At 41.6% G+C, this 8707-nt stretch overlaps 1 long non-coding RNA gene across 1 annotated transcript; it reads left to right on the top strand.

The window, feature by feature from the left end:
* Positions 1 to 3231: 3231 nt before the first annotated feature.
* Positions 3232 to 5320, top strand: LOC146685800 (uncharacterized). The gene is made up of 2 exons (XR_014916853.1): positions 3232 to 3793; positions 5037 to 5320. It is a non-coding gene; the product is annotated as an uncharacterized LOC146685800 (long non-coding RNA).
* The last annotated feature ends 3387 nt before the right edge of the window (positions 5321 to 8707 follow it).

Genomic DNA, 8707 nt, shown 5'->3' on the forward strand with positions numbered 1-8707 from the left:
CAACACTGATGATAATATATTAAGTATTCCAAAGTATTCAGAATACGTTACTGTCATTGAGTAACGTAACGGAATACGTTACAGAATACATTTTGGGGCATGTATTCTGTATTTTGTAATGGAATACATTTTAAAAGTAACCTTCCCAACACTGGAGGCAGGATAGTGGATATACGGGAAAGTGATGTTGAACCCAAGGACCCGCTCAGCGGGAAAAGAAGAGGATGTAGCTGAAGGACATGCCCCCCTGGTGTGACAGAGGAAGATGGTAGGGCAGGGTGAGCTGGAGACAGGTGATCCACTGAGGTGATTGTTGAAAGAAGCAGGTTTCCCCCAGCGTCCCATCTTAGTTTGTTTTAGACTTTGTAGTTTTGTTGTTCCTTTCTCAAACTTCTTTTTTAAATCACGTTTTAATAAAGCTGACCTTTTTGTTTTGGTTCTACCTTTGCAGGAATCTTAACAGGATCATTTGTAAGGATGGTTTCATTAAAATGGAATCTCCCCACCCACTACCGTCCTTGAACTAACTTGCTTTATATAAATTAAAGTGGATCAGTGTTGAGTGTAATGTGGCGCCGCGCTTTGTGGAGAGCTTCAAATCTGGCAGAAACACAAAGTCATGCGATAATATTTCATTAGTGGTGCCACTAGGATACATTTAAAGGCAAAACCAAAACCGCGCAGCCACTGACAGCCTCTCATTCAGCAGTCGGTTGGCGTACAGGCCCAAATTACAAACTCTGTAGGACGTGAAAAGCTTCCATACACGATTCATCCTGAAAGCGTCGTGAGCGCTGACAATGGTTTGACTATTTTATTCAGTTGCGATGCAAAAACGTTGAACATAAAATCTAATTAGCTCTGGCAGTGAAAATGGCACGGGGCTCTCGGTCGTCATCTGTTCAAACCGGTGATTGAATTTCCATTAAATTATGCAGCTATGTTCCCAGAATCATGCAAAAGTGTTTGGATGTAAGTTGCTATGAAAAAATGTAAACGAGGCCATGTTGAAAGTGCCGCAGAAGTTTTCTTCTCATCAAATATAAAAAGACTAAATGTTTTGTCAGTTTTATGTTCAGCTGCAGCTGAACCTTAGTTATCAGACTGATTCTCATTTTGTTTGGCATTGTTGTAATTACAAATAACAATAACAGACTCAGAGTTGTGCATCTGCATCTGCGCTACCTAAGAAAGGGAGAAGGAAACGACTCTTTGAAGATGAAGATTTATTAGGCAATTAAAGATCAGTGAGTAATCTGGCTACAAAAAGAAAAAACTGGCTCTAATTGAGTAAATTACAAGGATATTGTTGCATGTTTGGGTATTCTGTTCACCTCATACAGAAACAAGACAAGCAGCGAGCGTCATGAATCAGATGTTTCGTCTGCAGCCAAACTAAACAGTTTACTGACCGTTTCCTAAACCTCTCCCCCCGAAACAGAAATGTCCTTTCAACCACAGATACTGTTTTCTTTTCCAAATCATCGTTCGCGATCGCAGTGTGAAAACAGAATTGACTGAATTCAACATATTTCAGCATAAAGAGGTACGTCTGACCGCTGGAGAGCATACTCAGCATGTCTGTTTTACATTAACCTAAACACTGTCAGTCTTTTAAATCCAACCCGGGGCGCGCTGCCATTTCACATTATTTGGCAAGGACATGCATTTCTTTAGGGGGAACAAACGGGAAGGGGGGGATGGAAAAAGGACGACTCCTCCAGTTGTCGTCCGGTTTCTCTGTAACAGCGCAGCAGTGGACCGCAGACAGTGATAGTCTGCGAAATCCATCACTGATAGGAACTGGATTATAAAACCTCTGCTTGGAATGTCCCTCCCACACAGACAAAGACCATCACGCTTCATAGCACCTCCAGCACGCTGCCCCCACCTCCCACCTCCTTTTCCTTTACCATCTGAGGAAAAAATTACTCATGTCATCAGCAGGGAGTTCAAAAGAGGGAGAAGGAGAAGGAGAAGAAACACAAGTTGATGTTTTCATTTGAATGCATAGATACATTTTCACATACAAGCTGAGGCGGGATTTTATCATGGAAACAGCTCTGAACTCTCTAGACTTAAACTAATGTGTCCCATCAAGATGTTTGACGGTCATTTCAGTGTGAAGCTGTAAAGTGACTTCAAATGACCAGTGGGGGACACATGGAAGGGCCGCTGTGCCTGCAGTTTCATTCCTCTGGCTGAGCTGCAGCAGTATGGATGGAATTAGGGCTGTTTTCTCAGCCTTAACTCAAACGTGAGGATGGAAAGAGCTGCCTTCCTGCCTGAAATCAAAGTTTAAACTTGTTATGATTTCAAGATTGGCCTTCCCGAGTCAGTTGAAGTGAGAATAAATAAGTGACAATTCAATTTAGGCTCAGCTTGGTTATTAATTAAGACTTTTTGGACCTGCCAGTCAAATCAAGCTTGAATGTCTGTCTAACGGGGACATGTTTAGAGTATAGTGGAAACCAAAACTCTTCTTTTTCTTTTTTTTTTTTTTCCATCGAGGGATTTGTCAGTAAGTAACTTGGATGATCCAAAATACAAATGGTCACCATAACTTAAATTCGTGTGACTTGAGAGGTTTCCCAGCGTTTGCTCCAGCATCACAGTCCTGAAAAAGCCAAATAGTTTTCTGTTTTGTGCGTTGCCCACAGGAGAAACTATTTGTGACCTCCTGATCTTTCAGACCAAACCTCTATCCATCTCTTTTATGACCTTTCTCTGAGACTTGGGTCACAATGACAGCAGGCTCCTCCAGCTCTTCCCAGGCCACCGCAGTGCTTTCCCAGGTTACACGGGCAACACATATGATTTCAAAGAGAGAAGGTCATTGTTCTATTCTGAGAACCTTCCAGATGTCTGCCCCGGGTAAGCCCTGCTACCTCGCTGTTTGTATTCAATATGTTGACTAAGCTCAAGAATCACTAATGTGCCCTCACATCCAAAGATAATGTGCTGCCATATTTGGCCTGCTACGAATATCAAATGATAACGAGCAGTTTGCAGTGGACTAAAGTGAGATGATTTACAGCCTCTGAGAAACGAACCCTTCTAGTCTGGACACTCCATGAATTCAAATTAACAGCTGGCTCTAGATATTTATGATCCTCTGACTTTACCACGAGACATCATCACAAGACTTCTCAGAATGTAATAGGCAGGGATGATATTTGATCACTATGTTATATTACAGCACTGAGAATAAAAACTGTAACCTGGACTTCTTAGTAGATGAGTTCATGATGTTAACAGGTTTTGTGGTCATATTAAAACAAGACAAACCTTCATTTAATGTTTTTCATAATTACTCTATAACCCTGAAATACCAACAATTAAACAGCTCTCGTCATTTTCAAGCAGCTTTTCACAATTATCTCTAAATAAGTTTATTGTGTTTTTTTGCAGTGCGTTCATTTCCTTTCAGGAAAAAGAAGTAACGGGCAACATAAGCCATGCTTACAGATATTTTCTCCTTCTTTTTTTGGCCTTTCCCAGAAAAGCAGGCTGTATTCCTCCCATTACTCCCATTCAGAGACTCCTGTGAGAGCTGAGTCATGCAGACAACTCCTCCGCTGGGGTTTGCCTCTCTGACAGCTGCTCTGGCCTGAAGGGGAAACTGGAGATAATTTTCTCAAAGTTGCTCCACAAGGAGAGAGTGACACAGCATTTTGTTCACCCCAACATGTCTCTACCAGCACTTACCATCCAGGCCCATACATTCGGTAGCAATCAGTAAAGTGGGTGGCTGTAGCTCAGGAGGTGGAGCAGATCATCTACTCATCAGAAGGTTAGTGGTTCGATCCCTGGCTCCTCCAGTCTGCATGCCAAGTATCCTTGGGAAAGATTGATCTCTGATGTGTCCATCGGACTATGACTGGTAGTTAGGAAGCACTAAGAAACCTAGAGTGAATGTGGCGTGTTGTATAGAGCACTTGTAGGAAAGAGGAGCCCAGTAAGGTGGGCCTTACTCTGAGGTTTGACCTGATTTCTATCTATTATTAGACTCGATTGGTTTCTTTCAAAATGTAAAAGAACCCACCCAACACATTAATTGCAGTCTAGATCTCGTTTTAACATATGACATAGAAACTGAACATTTAACAGTGTTGCCTGAAAACCTTCTCCTGTCTGATCATTTCCTGATAACATTTAAATTTAGATTAAGGATGACACAGCAGTGGGGAGCAGTCAACACAGAGCAGAGCAGCTATCTGAATGCTGCTCCCACAGAAGTCGATCATCTTGTTAATAATTTTACTTCTTCAATATGTATGACTCTGGAAGCCGTACCTCCTCAAATCAGAAGTACTTCACTCTTTGCCATAACTCTCAAATATTTTATGACAGCGATTAGAACATGCTGTAGGTATTACAGGTACTGCACTGCAGTGGTTTGTATCATATCTATCTAATAGACTCCAATTTGTGCATGTAAATGGAGAGTCCTCTTCACACACTGAGGTTAATTATGGAGTTCCACAGGGTTCAGTGCTAGGACCAATTCTGTTTACATTATACATGCTTCCCTTAGGCAGCATCATTAGAAGACAGCATACATTTACACTGCTATGCAGATGACACCCAACTCTATCTGTCCATGAAGCCAGATAACACACACCAATGAGTTAAACTGCAGGAATGTCTTAAAGACATAAAGACCTGGATGGCCGCTAACTTTCTGCTTCTTAATTCCGATCAAACTGAGGTTATTGTACTCGGCCCTGAAAATCTTATTTAAAAGTAGAATGGGAGGCAGAGCCTTCAGCTTTCAGGCCCCTCTCTTGTGTTGAACCAGCTTCCAGTTTGGATTCGGGAGACCGATGTCCACTTTTAAGATTAGACTTAAAGCTTTCTTTTTAGTTAGGGCTGGATCAGGTGACCCTGCATCCTCAGCTGCACTGCGCTGGGTGTAGGCTGCTGGGGGATTCCCATGATGCACTGTTTCTTCTTCAGTCATCTTTTTTACTCACTATGTGTTCACACACATCTGCAGTTAATCATTAGTCATAATGTTTGTCTCTCTTCCACAGCATGTCTTTGTCCTGTCGTTTTCCCTTCCAGTCACCCCAAACGGTCGCAGCAGATGGCCCCGCCCCTCCCTGAGCCTGGTTCTGCCAGAGATTTCTTCCTGTTATAAGGGAGTTTTTCCTTCCCACTGTCACCAAGGCACTTACTTATAGCGGGTCATATGATTGTTGGGTTTTTCTCTGTTTTCTTTGTATTATTGTAAGATCTTTACCTTACAATATAAAGCGCCTTGAGGTGACTGTTATTGTGATTTGGTGCTGTATAAATAAAATTCAGTTGAACTGAATTGACTGTATTCATTTCCCACATTCTTCAGTAAGTAACATTTGTAACTTAATCAATACAGTCTGACACAGAAGAAATGTTCCCATAAAATCTTTCACACCTCATCTTTGACTTCATCTTGACATGCAGCTGTCTTTGGACATCTGATGTCTTTAGTGAAAAATGCTAACAACACTCACTGTGTGCAGCCACTGTGGGGTTACACATCGCTTCGCTTGCAGTGCTGTTAGATTTCACTGGACTGAATGTGCTGGGGGAGAAAAAAGGCTGAAATACATCAGCTCTGATTGAAGCAGATGAATCATGTCACAGGATGAGGTACTTATCCAAAGTCATTACTCATAGCTACCCAGGAGCATTTAAACCGCTCTTCGAGGACGGGAAGAAACATGTCAGGTATTGACGTCAGTTGAGTTAATTGGGTTATAAATGGTTTCGTGCACACCTATGCACTTGGATGATCCAAAGATATAGCAGGATTGGGATTTATGTCTTCAGCTGTATGCCCATAGCACTCAACAACTGTCTAACCCTTTGATGATCATTAAGGCCTCAGTCACAACCCCAAAGTGTCTGAGACCACCCTCAGGTCTTCATAAATATACCATCACGTCTCACTCTGCTTAAAGGTCAGACTTCTTGCACATCCTTTTCTGGGATCGGCAGAGGAATCAAAACACTTGTTGGCTCCCGACCCGTGATCTCCGCAGCTGTGCTCTACGTTGTGTTGCAGGAAGCAGCACATGCAGAGCAGTGACCCGGGTGGGGGACGTCTGCTGAATCGCCTTCCTTGCAAAACAGACAAGTTGCCCAGCATGGAAAAATTTGGACCTTTTCTATTGCATTGGAAGTGACATATATTTGACAGAAAAAGACATTCATGATCAGACTGGAGGTGAAACAAAAGTCAGGGGATCACCTGATGGATACTCCAAGACTAATGACAGTAGCTTTACCTGAAATCCTTTCAGAAGGAGTACAGATGTTTTTGGCCGTGTGCATAGCAGTGAACTGACCCTCTGTTGGGACTAGCAGGGACTAAAACACTAAACACACTGAGCAGAAGAATCAGAGCTGAACAGCGACTGGGTGTCGATGCTGAGACAGGTTATATAACAAGTGTTAGAGAAAGCAGTGTTTGTCATTAGGATTTAAGTGATTAACTGGGACTATTTTCTCTTTAAGTTGTAGTTCTTTGGTTCTTGTCTGTGGGAAAGAATTCACAAACAAAGACCTTTTTTTAAAAAAAACAAGGTCAGCGGGAGAACTGTTGGCGCTCCCTTTCCCTTCCCATATTCAAAGAGGAGCAGTGCTCAACTGTTGCTTTTGGCATCTCAGTCAGTCAAAACCTTCTGTCTGTATGTTCTCTGAATATTTGCTCTTTTAGGAGTCAACATCCCCCCCATCCCCTTCAAGTTCAAAAGGACTACTCCGTTCCTCCCTCAGGTTTTGGTTGGAAAACCGCGAATCAAGGGCCGTCCGTTATAATGGGTGGCTGCTCAAGGGTGAAGCAATTCCTATACATTTGTGTGATTGTATCTTTATTTATTTCAGACATAATAAAACAAACAAAAAAAACCCAATATATACTCGTCTACATGTATTTTCATTTACGAATATGAATATATGTGTAGATATACACACACACACACACACACACACACACACACACACACACACGTATTTGTACAGACAAACAAGAAAAATATAATAAAATAAAACACATTCGTCTAACATGAGATAACAGTTGTCTGGTCTGAAATGTGGTTCTCTTTGAAACCACATTAAAGCCAAGCTAACGTTCTGGGCTTAGAAAGTCTGTGATGAGATGATACAATTTACAGTAAGCCCATGAGTAAATAGCTTTGCTTGTATTCTAGAGAGCTTTGAAAGGATGTTTATAAATCCATATATATCCATAATAATAAATTATTCTGTTGCATTTTCTTGGAAAGTTGGACTGCCACACAGTCTGAATGCTGGTTCATGTTCACAAAGCTAATAATACCTTATAATTTAGTGGGAAGGTTAAAAAAAAAAAAAAAAACCAAACTAAAGAAAACCTTTTTAGTAATACAGCATTCAATGAAAAGCTTTATTATTGGTCTCTAAGCATCCATACTGGTCAGTCCCTCCCAGAAATGGTGAGCTTTGCAACCTCACTATTTCTGTAATATATAGATGCCACAGAGCAGCTTCTGTGTCCCGAGCATGGATCCTAAATGTCTGGAGTCCAAAAAAGGTTTCACAGCATTATTCATGAAACCAGTAACCCCCTCATGTCCCACTGATGGAAGGATTGGCATCCTAGCAAAGACAGCTCTCAAAAGGGTAGAAGTGTTTTCATTACAGGATAAACGAGACAATGTTACCACCCTGCTGAAGTGTCCAAGAGCAAGGCAGGGCTTTATATACACCTCACTGACATCTGACACATGAACGGCACCACAACTGATGATTATTGAGACTACAAAGGTTAGGAAACCTCCTTTTAATGTTTAGCAGTGTCTGTTTTAATACATAGTGGTACACAGTACGTATGCACAACTATTAGTTGTAGGCATGTTATGGAGCACGGAGTGAAAAGCACTAGTGGACCAGAACAACGAAGCTCACTACAGTAGAAGAAAAATAGCTCTTAATGGCGCTCAGCATTTGCTCTCTGTGCACTGACTTGATTGTTGATTGAATACAAACGTAATAAAAAGGTGTTGATTGATAACAGTGTTCCGAATCACAGGTGGTGGTTGTCACCATTTCCCGGTTCAGTCAAAACGGCAGTAATTGAAATTTGGCAGAATATCTCAGTTCCGGGATTGGCCCATCCTTTCATGTGCATGCTTGGAGCATGCAGCAAAACTAGCCAGGTATCTGGGCTAGCATTGATCTCTCTTATCTGCCGATCACAATGATTAATATCATCACACGGCGTGCAGATCAATGCTTAAAGCCTGATTTTAATAAAAAATTTAAATGGCCCATATGTTTCCACCTTCCACTGCATGTGATTTCCATTATTTAGCTGTCAACCCAGAAATTCATCTCATGCTATCACAGCAACCCTAAAAGTCCTCATAAAATTCTACTTTTCAGTCACTGATGACGACTTTTCGATAAGAGATTCCTTTCTTATTGTGATGATGTTAAATGCTCATAAAATGCTGTGATTAACGCCATGAAATGAAGAAGTTGACACGTCTCTGCAGCGTTCTGTAACGTTTTACTCCCACAGCTCTGTTATAAATCAACAGGGTCGAGTGGCTTTGGTGGGTTTTTCTTTCTCTAAAGCCAGTCTGTATTTTTGTTGTATTTTAGTGTGCCAGTGCTGATGGAACACAGCTCACAGGAATTTGACGCTGCCATATTGGACCATTGTGAGAAGAACATC

This window comes from Copadichromis virginalis, linkage group LG19 (assembly GCF_057382275.1).
Source record: "Copadichromis virginalis isolate Kocher_CV1m ecotype Utaka linkage group LG19, C_Virginalis_male_GT1.1, whole genome shotgun sequence".
Classification (NCBI taxonomy): Eukaryota; Metazoa; Chordata; class Actinopteri; order Cichliformes; family Cichlidae; genus Copadichromis; species Copadichromis virginalis.